A 13365-nucleotide genomic window follows, 5' to 3' on the forward strand; every position below is an offset into this window, starting at 1 on the left:
TATTTGTTTTCATCAGTGAAACTATAACACAATTACCACATTTATGTGATTATTCTCCAATGAGAAGGCTTGTAATCTTACCTGAGGATAGTATAAAGAATCTAAATAAACAATGTATTTATTTTTGCTTTGGGTGATTTACTTGCCTGCCAATACATTTATCTGATTATAAAATATGGTATTCAGGTTGCACTTAATTTCAATCTACGCCTCACTAACATTTACTCCACAACAAGCCTGCATGAAATTAAATCTTTATAATACTCACAGTTGTTTATAAATTGTACACAAAATTTACTTAAAAATACAATTCAGCATGTTTCATCTTTTTCTCTCTCCCCTTCTATTTCTTTAATTATTCAGTTTTTGTTTTCACCTTGCTAAAGACCATTAAAAAAAGGATAGCAGTCTTACTAATTTGGTCTTTCCATACATGGAAAAAAGGCAAGCAAATAGATGAATCGTGAAAGGAATTAATTCATAAATTTTACACCCAAATGACTGGTGAATGCATACTGAAACATGTAATTGTAAACACTTAGGTTAAATGCAATTGCTAGTCTCAAATATAGTAGCTCCATGGAATAAGATAGCTATGGTATGGAATGGACTGTTGCCTTTATGCATTAGGCTTTCCTTACTAAAATACTTTACATAATAACTTAATTTTTTATGAGAGCACTTGTTATTTTTAGCGGTAATGGGGATGTACTTACCTGGATGTACCTGGAAATAAGTCCCATTGAATGGGGCTACCTTTGAGGCTGACGCAGAAACTTCAGATGGTCCAGAATGCGGCAGCCAGGCTTCTTAGTGGGGTGAGAAAACACCAACATATCTCCCCCACTCTGGCTGCTTTGCACTGGTTGCCCGTCCATTTCCACGTTGACTTCAAAGTGTTAATGATTACATATAAAGCCCTAAACAGTTTGGGACCTCAATACCTGGCAGATCGTCTTCTCCCACCCAGATCTACCCGAATCACCTGACACAGCCAGCAGGGACGGCTGAGGGGTCTGACGCCGAGGGAGGCCTGGAAGGAAAAAACAAGAAATCGGGCCTTCTTGGCGGTGGCCCCTCAGCTGTGGAACACCCTCCCCACTGAAATTCGGCTGGCACCCTCGCTGGGCATTTTCAAAAGCCAGCTGAAAACTTGGCTATTCAAGCAGGCCTTCCCTTCAGTCAATAAAGTCATTCTTATTTTTCTTCTTTTATTCTTGCCATCTTGGGACTCTTTGCTTTAAATTAACTGTTAAAATCGTAAATTTATATTATATTTTATATCATTTTGTTTTTTAATGTAAAACTGTATATTTTAAATTGTTTTTATCTTCTAAGTTGTGAGCCGCCCAGAGTAGACTATGTCTAGATGGGTGGCATATAAATAAATAAATAAATAAATAAATAAATAAATAAATAAATAAATAAATAAATAAATAAATAACTTCTGAATAGCTGACTGGATAACTCAGTGATTGCAGAGCCAGAGATTGGGAGCTTGATTCCCCAATGGGCCTCCTGTGAGTAGAGCCAGCCTATGCAGTCTTGGGCAAGCTGCACAGTGCCCAGAGTGCCCCTAGAATATTGGTCCCCAACCTTGGGCCTCCAGATGTTCTTGGACTTCAACTCCCAGAAATCCTGGCCAGCAGAGATGTTGGTGAAGGCTTCTGGGAGTTGTAGTCCAAGAACATCTGGAGGCCCAAGGTTGTGGGCCACTGCCCTAGAAGAGTGTCCTTGTCCTGGCCTAAATTTAGCATTGGTTTCTGGAGAAGATTTGGATCTGGCGTAATGTAGGCTCCTTATTCATCTCAACCCTTTCCCACCACTCTTTGGGGTCTTCTACTGACAAATCATTGCTAACATATAAGTTCTACTGGTATAGATCCCTCAGGATCTGAGATGGATCCTTCCACCAACCAAAGAAGACACATCCCTAAAACAGGCTAAGAATGCCTACTGTAATCTGTATCAAATGATTACATTCCACAGACATGTGAATAATATTTACCTGTTGCTTTACTTTTCCCTATTGAATAAATCAAAGACTTCATAGTGTGATACTTGAGACCTCCCTTTCGAAGACCACCTGGTTGTGTAGCCTATGCCTTCACAAGCAGAAATGATATGACCTATTTTGGTGGGTCACAATTTTGTGCCTTTTTTTGCCTCCCAGCTTTTAAGGAATGTTTTTGTCTTTTCTGCTTTGCTTATTATGCTTAATCATGCTGTACCAATAATAAAGTCTGTAAAGGCTCTGTGGGAAAAGAAGAGGTTTTCAAGATGTGTGCTGAAAGACAGACCACGCAAAAGATGTGTTTTCGCAAGCTGTTTGTGTGTGCGTGCGTGCGTCTGTGTATCAACCTTGTGAGCACTGTGTGTGGCCTAACTGTGTGTCAATGCAGAGTGCCATTTTGCCTTGAAGGCATTCCAAACCACCCTGAATGCTTGGAGGAAATATGGCTCTCTAAGTAAAGAAACACAGGGGCCAAAATAGTTATTTGTTAATTGTTTCTTCTGTATACTCCCATTCCTGAGACCTTTGTAAACATCCTTCCTGCTGTTGGGGCATGTTCTCACAATAACACCTCAAAGCGGTTTTGCCCATCTGCAAATTACTCTCAATTTAGCAGCCTTTTCTTCTCATCTTTCCTTCCCCATGCACCCTGGTTAACCATCTTCTGCTACACTGTCAGCCTGAGAGTCTCAAGCATGCCTTCAAAAACACAGAACAAATTTATTCGTTGTTTGTCAAATCCAGAGGGACATGTAGTGTTGATGCCTCTGAAACAGAGTTTGGAAGTGGTGCTTTTAGGGTTATGATAAGGATTCTAGGAACTATGATTCAAAAAAGTACCTTTTCCAAGCTTTGCTCTGAAGCACATCTGCCAGATGTTCAAACCACCTTATATACACAACTTATCCTTCTTTGCTAGATGTAGTCCAAATGGACTACATTTAGATGTTAAAGCACTGCTCTTCTGCCCAGTAGTACAAGACTTGGTAGAGAAAGCATGTGGGTTTAGCAGCTTATTTTGATAAATTCTTTCTTAATACCTGCTGAGATAATATTTTCCATTGTTTTCTGATCATTGCTTTTCCTCCAATTCTTTTTTCTCACTGAGGAAAATATAACTCATTCAACTGTTGCCACGTACAATCACAAAAGCTGGAAAGTATGAACTTACATAGTTCCTACATATGAAGGGCTATGTTATGAATCTTTATTTCACAATGAGGCCTATCAGTAAAACAGGTGAATATCAGAAAGATAGACGTGCTAGTAGTGAACCTGCAAGTAGCATATCTCTTTCCAGTCATCCCCCTCTCTTACAGTATTTAAGCAGTCTGTGAATTTTTTAAAAATTGTGCCAGGTCTTATCATTCAGTAACCAAAAATAAGTTTTCAACCTATTTTGTTTGTCTGACCCCTTTCTTCTTTTGCTTTTAAACATTTTGATTGTGAGCATCTTGTGAGGACTTGAATATCAGAACTTAAGAATAGCAAATCTGAATGAAACCAGAGAATGACCAAGTCCAGCACATTCTTTTTCCCAGCGGCCAACTCTGGCACATGAGAGCAATAGATGTTTCACATTGTCTTTCTTGAGGAACTGGTTTTTAGGCTGGCAGGCTGCTTCTGAAATAAAATGTAGCATGTTGCTGTTGTGACTAGTACTCACAAATTAGTTTATCCTTCATGATTATGATACAGGTTACAAGACAGGTTACAAGTCTGAACCAGTTTCAGGCTCAAAACTGACAAAACAGTGAGCACATCACTGGAAGCAGAGTTTTGTTAAGAGGCAACATTTATTTAGCTCAGTATGAGGTTTCTCTGCCACAGACTGCAAGTCAGCTTTCCTCTGAGGCCTGGTCATCAGGATACAAGCACAGAATGCATTTGCATGTTGATTGTGGTGATAAAGCACTTTTGAAGCACTTTTGCTTGGAGAGAAAATGTTTTATCACCTTCTCATTGTGAATTTAGCTTCTTGTCTGGTTTGCTCCCACCATGAAATGGTACCACGGGGACGCTGATATGCCTAACGAGTCTTATTCTGCTTGCTTTTCAGGCCTAATGCGGGTACACAAAACACATGTTTTTGATTGCACACAACAAATGAGATTATACCAATAAGTCCCCAAACAGATTGGGTAGCACTAATCAGACCAATTAAATGATTCTCTACTCCTTTACTCAATCCTTAGCTGTCTTACTTTTTCTGTTTTCTTCAGATCTCTGTGCTGACTGTTTAGATCTGAAAGACAGCTCAGAGATTTTGAGTCACTTGAGAACAGTCCCTTTATTGACAACTTCCAATTACTACGTCAAGAACAAAGATTAGAGTTGTGCTCTTTCTGAGGCCTCTTTCTACCAAACATATGCTCCTAAATTTTCTAGTTTTTTTTTTGTTTTTCCAGAGAAATATGGCACAGTGAAGACAGTTTATAGTCAACAATCTAGCTTTGTTAAACAACTACAAATTAGGAATCCAGCCTCAGTTTATATTTCTGTCAGTCTAAATGCAAGTTTACGTGAACTAGATTCTTGTCTTGGACATTTTTTGATTGCATGTGTGGGGCCAAATGATATGAAGGGAGGGGAGGCAAGGAAATTCACTCAGCATGTGCTAAATGGTGCTGCATGTGTGAAAACATGATGCTGAAAATGCAAAGCCAAGGACAGAATCTCATAGCACAAGAGTTGCAACACCGATAGAGTTGTTCCAAATGTTCCTCACTTTTGAACAAAAGCAGATTTACACAACATTTCTCATATGTGTTAATTGCAGCTGACAAATGCCTGCCAGAATCAGGAAACTGTCATCACTGAGCTGTTTTCATATTACATCTACCATAAATCAGTGAAATAGAAGCTGCGAGGTAATTACCTCAATTACTATACTGTATCTTAGTAAGAATGAAGCTCATTGGCCCCCACCCCACAAAATAATAATGATGGACAAATATATGTGTAGGAGGAAAGATCTGCCAATGTGATTAAATGACTTCCTCCTGTGAATGAATTTCTCCTGTGATTAAATGACTTCCTCTACATGATACAGCATTACTAATGTTTTTCCACCAAGAGCTGAAGTCTGTTAAATGCAAAAACAAGATCAAGATTTTGCTAAATCTATTCTGCAAGATTTATATTGGAGATATTCTCATGGTGACTTATGTTGCTTTCTGTTTATAGCAACTGTAAATTGTTGAGTACGTTCAATGAGCGGCTTACCATTGCCAACCTCTAGTGACTTTCCATGGCCAAGTGGATTTGAATCTGGGTCACCTGAGCCCTGGTCTGACACTATCCACTGTGCTGCACTGGTTCAGGCTTTCCTCGAACTCTTCCATGGTAAAAATCCATTTAAAATGGCACCAAGATCTTACAAGAACTCACATTGAATCACAGCAGATGTCTATGGGAAGCCCAGAAGTAGGGTCTGATAACACCATTGTGCTTATCCTCTGCAGCAACTGATATTTGAAGGTGTACTAACTCTATTAATGAGCCATCATTAATAGCCATTGATAAGATAATCATTGATGAATTTGTCTACATTCCTTTTTAAGCCAGGCAGGTTGGTGGCCATTATTACTGTGCTGTGTGATTCTTGAATCTCTTGCCACTTGGTTTTAGTGGGCAACCCTGACTTTTGGGGTCATGAGAGAGTGAGAAAAAACACCCTCTCTTTCTCCAGCCCTCCATGTATCATTCAACATACATTTATCATTCCCTCCTCCCTCTGTTTCAAAGCTAGTAAAGGTAAAGTTAAAGGTTCCCCTTGACAATTTTTGTCCAGTCGTGTTCGACTCTAGGGGGCGGTGCTCATCCCCGTTTCCAAGCCATAGAGCCAGTGTTTTGTCCGAAGACAATTTTCAGTGGTCACATAGCCAGTGCGACTAGACATGGAACGCTGTTACCTTCCCACCGAGGTGGTTCCTACTTATCTACTCGTATTTTACATGCTTTCGAACCGCTAGGTTGGTGGGAGCTGGGACAAGCGTGGGTTCGATCTTACGACTGCTGGTCTTCTGACCCTGCAGCACAGGCTTCTGTGGTTTAGCCCGCAGCGCCACCACGTCCCTATGTTTCAAAGCTAAACAGCTCCAAATGCAGTAACTGCTCATCATGTGAAGTTCCTCCTGTCTTTTAATCATCTGGACCAGTGGTCCCCAACCTTGGGCCTCCAGATGTTCTTGGACTACAGCTCCCACAAGCCCTCACCACCATCTCTGTTGGCCAGGATTTCTGGGAGTTGAAGTCCAAAAACATCTGGAGGCCCAAGGTTGGGGACCACTGATCTGGACTACTTTCCTCTGCACCATGCCCACTTTTTAGGAGAGGTGGCCATTATACACCAATATTCCATGCATAATCACACCATACCTTGGGATTCAAGTCTTTCCGTTTAACACATTGTTCAACCTGGAAAATGTGACTGCAAAGGGCAAAACCCTTAAGATGTGCATTATTTAGGCAACATGGATACGTACAGTATCCTACACAATACTTCTAGCGTCACCACTATTGTAGAATTGGATGACTGTCCACTAGGGCAGACACACAGAAGCCATCATGCTATTAAAGCAACCATTCTGCATTACATGCACCAACTTTGTAACCAACACAGTCCATATAAATTGGAAGGGACTCTACTGTGAAGAATGTTTGTAAAGTTATGCACATCCAGAGAGGGGTGGGAATTTGCCGCATGGGGTTGTGGATGCTTTGAAAGCTGCCTAAGCTAGGAGAAAGCACGAGGCATTTTAAAGCATCAGCTTTCACTGCAGGAAGGTTGATCTCAAAGGTGCATTTTATGCCATGGGTAGAGGAACATTTTATATTTTAAAAACACATATTTATTCCAGTAAAGAAATACTGTGACATGAGTATTTTAATATGAAATGGTGGTTATTATTTCAGGAAATTTAGCACTACTCTAAAAATGCTCAGCATTTTGAAAGAATTTTTATCACATAGTCCTGCCGACATAAATCTTTGATAGGCTTATAAATGTATAAACTCACATTTCTTCTGGGATCTGTAAACTTAGTCAAAATTCTTCTATGGCCTGTAAATGTTAGCAAAATACAAATGGCTCCCTCTCCTGCAACCAACAGACTAACTTGTACACAGAAAAATATCAGCATGGAAACTTTGGAATATGTAGTTTTGGACTTTAATAGCAAATACTGAGGACCTGTAGCTCAAACTGAAGATCTACAATAGGACAAAAGCATCAGAACTTGGAATTCAACATCACTAATATCGACACAAGAAGCATCAGGATATCCAGTGAGGAACATTTAAGGAGGGGGAGGGGGAGGAGAGGGGAGAGGAGGAAGAGGAGGAGGAGGAGGAGAAACAACAAGACCAGACACAGGAAATAATGATGCACTAGATGTTTTCTAACATTATTGTCATTATTGTAACATTCACAGGCTGAAATTCAGCAGCAGAACTTATGCTGCTGAAGGCTTATGATGTCATCAGATATGGTGGTTTTTCATAAATTAAACAATTCCAACTCCTCCTCCCCCCCCCCCCCGGCTGAAAATCCCAAGGCTCATCATGGGGAAGTATTAGAGTCTGTAGGCCAGGGGCAGGGGAGTCTTTAATATCCAAAAATAATTGCAGCTTAGCTCCTCTGAAAATGCAAAGCTGCCTGTGTTGGAATCACAGATGAACACCCTGAAGAAAGTTGTGGTGAAACGTGCACGAAGTATATCTGGTAAAGGAAGGAGAAATGCGGTACTTTCAGAGTTGGGGATTTTAGGATACTGTGATGTTTGTCTGAGCATTTACATTATTGTTGGCCACATTTTTTTGCTATGAAAAAATGTTTGCATTACTTGAATTCTGACTGCATGAGTATTCATTTGGAACGATGCATTTGGGCAGCCTGAGCAAGACAGGGAGACCCGCAGAAGCAGGCGAGTTCCGTTATACAACAAATGAGCAGATTAGCAGTTGTGTAGTTTTGTGTAACAACTCAGCAAAGAAGGCCGGAAGGCTGTTGCAAGCAAGGCTACTGATATAAAGAAATGTACTAAAAGAGAGAACATATTTAAGCAAACTCATATCCTAGTGGGTTTATATAATCACTATTTTCCTAACATGTCCAAATCTTGTATCATCTGCAGAAACGGCATCATTGGAGCAGAACATGCAGGATTCATTTGAGCTGTCTGCTGGCCTATGAAGGCTCTTTTCCAGACGAGTGGAGAGAGTTTGATTTAGAAATTAGATTCTCTGTAGGTTTCAGAGAACTCTAAACCTCTTGCTGACTAGCTGCATATGTGCATGCCTCTGCCTACATGAAAATACATTTAGCATTCCAGGGCAGGGGTAACTACCGCTCATGTAAACCCATGTTAAAACTCTGTAAAAACTAAACATTCAGTGTTCCTTCCATTGGTAATACAAGCTGGGGCAGAATGCCCATGTCACTCCTGTCCATCATATGGAGCTCATGTGCAGGAGCCTATGATAAGACAGGAGGGGCGGAGTTAGAGTGAAAGTTAGACAGCTAGAGAGAAAGGGGGAGAGGGAGGAGATTGAAATGAGAAAGTTACGACAGAGATTGGAAAGTTGGAGTGTTCAAGAGAATAGGAAAGACAAAGAATAGTGAATAGATAGATAAAGAGTATTGTTGAAGTGGATATTGTGAATAAGTATATGCAATCAAACGTGTAATCAAACCCAAGTACTTTAATGAGAGATCTTAAACAGTAATAAAAGCACATCTGTGATTTACATCTGTGATTTACCAACAAAAAGATCAATAAACCTGTTGTATTTGCAGCACGTGTCTGAGATACATATATTTGGTATAGTGTGGACTAGATCCACCGGTGGCAGCGTAAAAAGAGTAAACGCATCCAGAGGATGCACCTGAGGGTTTGGGGAGAACAAACAAGGGACACTGAGTGGACGCGACACAAGTCATTTAAAAATCAGTGTCATTATGATCTATTTTAATCAATCCTGATAATTATAATAGGGATGCAGAGTTAAGATAATACTTGGAAGCTTTCTAAAGGTAGTCTCAGTGGATCAAGCATTTAAATGGTACACACTGTACTGGGCAAACATCTCAAGGAAATCAACATAGCTATTTATAGTTTTATTTATTTGTTTGCCATTTCATTAATACCTCTTGTATATTTGTACTGCTTGCCAACAGCTGGTAGGTGATTTATTGTTAACAAGTGCATGGCACCTGATTCTGAAAGGTGCCATTTGAGGGATGGATTTTGTCTACAAATTACTAGAAGATCCTGTGGAAGAAAACTTAGCGCATGCTCCCTTGTGATCCATTCCTTCCACTCAGAAAGAATAAAATGGGTGGGGGTGGGGGTGTGTGGGGGGGTTGGCACCAACAAGGAAGTCTTGAAGTATGGGACAAAACATTTCATGAGAAGTTGTTTGGTATTAGCGTGACCTCTGGAGTATACTGTACATAGCGTGTCTGAGGGTGGATTTTTTGGGCACGAGGTTCATTCAGATGTATAGAATCCTCTCCAGTTTCAACTGCTACTGTAGTCTAGCTACCGCCAAGAAAGACTCAAAGGCTTTTATGCAGAGGCGGATAAAACGGACAGTTCTACTCCCTGGCTGGCATGCTTACTTTGTCTCTGCTGCTAAACAAAAGGTCTCTGTGCACGGTCACTGTATAATGAGCTTCCCCTCAGTTGTAAATACGTTGTTGATGTTTCCATCCCGCTGCAGAACAAAGAGTCGCATCCCAATTCGGGTCAACACTTTGCAACATCATCATTTGATGAGAAAAATAATTTTTGTCATCAGTTGTCTGCGAAGCATCTCCGCTTCATGGGAAGCAGGCTTTGGGGATACATTTGACACTGTCTGTGATGTCAAATGCCTGTCATTGCCCTCTTTAAACTTAATTGGTGATCTCAACTTGGAGCCTCACTATAGCTTTCCTACACATGATCTGTGTGCATCAGTCCCGCTTGGTGTTTCTCGATTAAAATATCTGGAACTTGCCCTATATTGAAAGACAAAACAATTTAAAACAGTTTCAAATGATTCAAAACCATCTTGAACAGTTTGAAACCAAGTCCATTGCGTTATTGCTGCACAAGCGTGCAGCAATATATTATGCTGTTAGCAGCCTTCAACATTCCATAAGCCAACTCGAGAATTGGGGTGCCCCAAACAAAAAATTATAATTATGAAACTACCATTCACACTTGTTCAAAAACAGCCCTGATAATTGCTTTGTGTTTGGGTGAGAAGTAGTAAATTGATGGGAAAAAAAAATAGGAGTTCCCCTGCATGGTGTTACTGTGATTGGTAGTGAGCAGAATAGGGTGTCCTGTAGACCAGTGATGGCTAACCTTTTTGAGCCCTAGTGCCTGAACTGGAAAACAAAACAAAACCCAGTGGGCAGTGGGCGGCAGCAGAAGCGGAAGTGGCAGTGGAGGGGGGAATCCCAGGCATGGAGTTACCTCCAGACCCCACTCCGGATCTGCCTCCAATTGTGCCCACCCCCTGCCAGCGCCAGCTGCTCTGGATCCTGGCCCACTACCTTTCGGGGCGCTAGCACTGCGGCTGCAGCCTCCTCAGGTTTGGCTGCCAGGGTCAGCGATCCAGTGATTTATGGCTCACATGCCCACAGAAAGGGCTGTGCATGCCAGCTGTGGCACACATGCCATAGGTTCGCCATCACTGCTGTAGACCATCTTGACTGACTGCTGCCATTGGTATTGTCAACATTTAGGCTGGCCTTTGCTATGTAAGGTCAGACATCTTTTTTCCTTCTGGCAATGTGGGCATGACATCGTGCAGCAATATTGGGCCATTTCCTGACTTTCTGAATTTTGGGTATAGAAGCACAATATCCCACATTCATAAACCCAAATCCTTTTTAAAGAATTGAATTAGAACTCTGCGATCTAGGGTTTCATTAGAGGAGATGCTGATTCCATATCTGGTAGCAGTGCAGCCACAAGCAGAGAAGATTGTTTATTCTAATACAACTTTGACGCAGTTTGCATTTGGCAACTTAATGTGTTTTTGTGTTCTCAAAGGCTTAATGTGCTTTTGTTTTGATAAAACATGCCTTTATTTGAAACTCTGATGCCTCAACTTTTTGTCTGTCAAAGACTGGTTGAAAGGAGATGTCTGCCTCAGTTAACTGGATGAAGAGGACATATTTAAGCTTCAAATCATGAACTTAAAGGGGTGTTTTTAGGTTAGGATAGTGAAGGCCCTGGTGTGTATTGATTGAGTAACTAATTGCAGAATTTCAAATCCCTGTGAGTTAGCATCTGAGTAACAGCGTGAACTAAGACGTGTAACATCCATGTCACCCAGTGTCTACTACCAGGGCTGTTGTGAAGGTACATGAGGTAATGGCCAAAATCCTGTTGCTAAGAATAGTAGGTAAGTCAAAACTAAAGTAAATCAGTGGAGATTTGCTGAGTCAACCCCTCCATAAATTCCATTGGCTCAACAGGGCCTATTCTAGTTGTGACATACTACACTAAGCAATAGGATTTCAGACAATATATTTCAACTGCGTTGAAAACTCAAAACATATTATAAAAATGGCATGTATCAATAACATTGTAGATGAAAGGTGTCCATATACAGTGTGTGTGCTTGCAACTCTTCCATCCATTTTTTACTTTGCCTCTTATACATTCCTCACAGCATTTCCATATCCTCAAAAACCGTTTTTGTGCAGACAGCTGGCTCCAGAGGTAAGGACGAGAAACGAGCACCGTGTTCTGTCAATGTGAACATAATTTCATGACAGAATAGCTAGAATCCAGATATAGATAATTGTATGATATTTGCCTGTTCACATTTTGGCTGAGAAATTTGATTATATTGCTATATTTAATGCTGCTATTTTGAATGTACTATAGTATTACAGATAATGTGTAAACAAAGATGCATGCGACTACAAAGAAATTAACTTTTCAAAACCCGTTATATGTCCAGGGAATAGTTTCAAATGTTATAGAAGATACCATGGGATGTAGACATCTGTTGATTATTCAAGTGATCCACTGTTAGTTGCATGAATGTTTGTTTTCTCTCATGACTCCAGCAATCAATGCTGTTTAATGAGAGCAGAATGCTGACAAAAGATGATCTGTAGGAACAAGATTGTAGCATCTTGTGAGGTCTGATGTGTGAATAAATAATGTGGAATAATTTCCTAAATCAGGGGAGCTGGGACTTCTCCTGTAGATCCTTTCACAAGGACAGAATTGCATGAAAGTGGTGCCACAACGAGTATGATTGTTAGAAGACCTTTTGAGCTCCATGAGCCCTGTGTTTTGGGAGACCCACCTGGCAGGACAGCTCAGTGAGGTAAGTACCTGGTTGTAGAGCCAGAGGTTGGGAGTTCAATTCCCCACTCTGCTTTGCAGGAGAACAGCCAGCTTGTGTAGCTTTGGGCAAATGGCACAGTCTCAGAGTGACCTAGAAGGATGGAATGGTAAACCATGTCCAAGCACTTTATAACTAGAAAACTCTACAAAAGGTTACCATAAGTTAAAATCAGCTTGAGAGCACATGATTAAATTTGGACAGCCAAAGTACTCTGGGCATTTTGAAAAAGCAAAGAGTCTCTAGCACCTTAAAGGAAAACAAATCCATTTAAGGGGAATAGGCTATGCTAGCAATGAGGACTGGGCAGTTTTTTTTTAAAAAAGGGCACCAATATTGTTGGAAAAAAGCCAACAAGAGATTGGTGGCTTTAAACTACAGATCTGCAGATTTTCCAAAACTAAATCTGAAAATGCACATCACTCCGTCCAAAGACTTCCAGCTGTTACATATTTATTCATTTATATAAGCAGCACACTTTGCTTTATATGTTTCTCTAGAGCCAGGGTTTTGGAGCCAGTAATAAAGATGGGCCAAAACTGCACTGTCCCACAGTGACAATGTGCACACTGAACTGAAACAATGAAAAACGTACTGAAATGTGGATTTGTGTTATGAGCAGAGTTGCTCCTGTTTGCAGCTAATCTGCATCAAATACATTTTCTCTGGTTTACTAAAGGAGTAGTTCCAGACCTAATCCAAAGTAACCAACATACTTTAGGCATACTTTATATTTAACAATCAATATTAACAGGATTTATTTGCAATTACTGTTATCAGTGTTAGTGATGTGATATTCAAACCGTTCTTTCAACATTCTTAGGTAAATGTTTGGAAGCAGCACGGATGCCCCATAGCAATGGAAATATCATGTGAAGAAACAATTAATTATAGACTAGGTGTGCCAAGTGCGGAAAATTAATTTCTGTCATCTAGGCCGAGCAATTTGCTAATAAAACTTTTCATATCCACCCCCTTCCCTCAAATTG

This window comes from Pogona vitticeps, chromosome 2 (assembly GCF_051106095.1).
Source record: "Pogona vitticeps strain Pit_001003342236 chromosome 2, PviZW2.1, whole genome shotgun sequence".
Classification (NCBI taxonomy): Eukaryota; Metazoa; Chordata; class Lepidosauria; order Squamata; family Agamidae; genus Pogona; species Pogona vitticeps.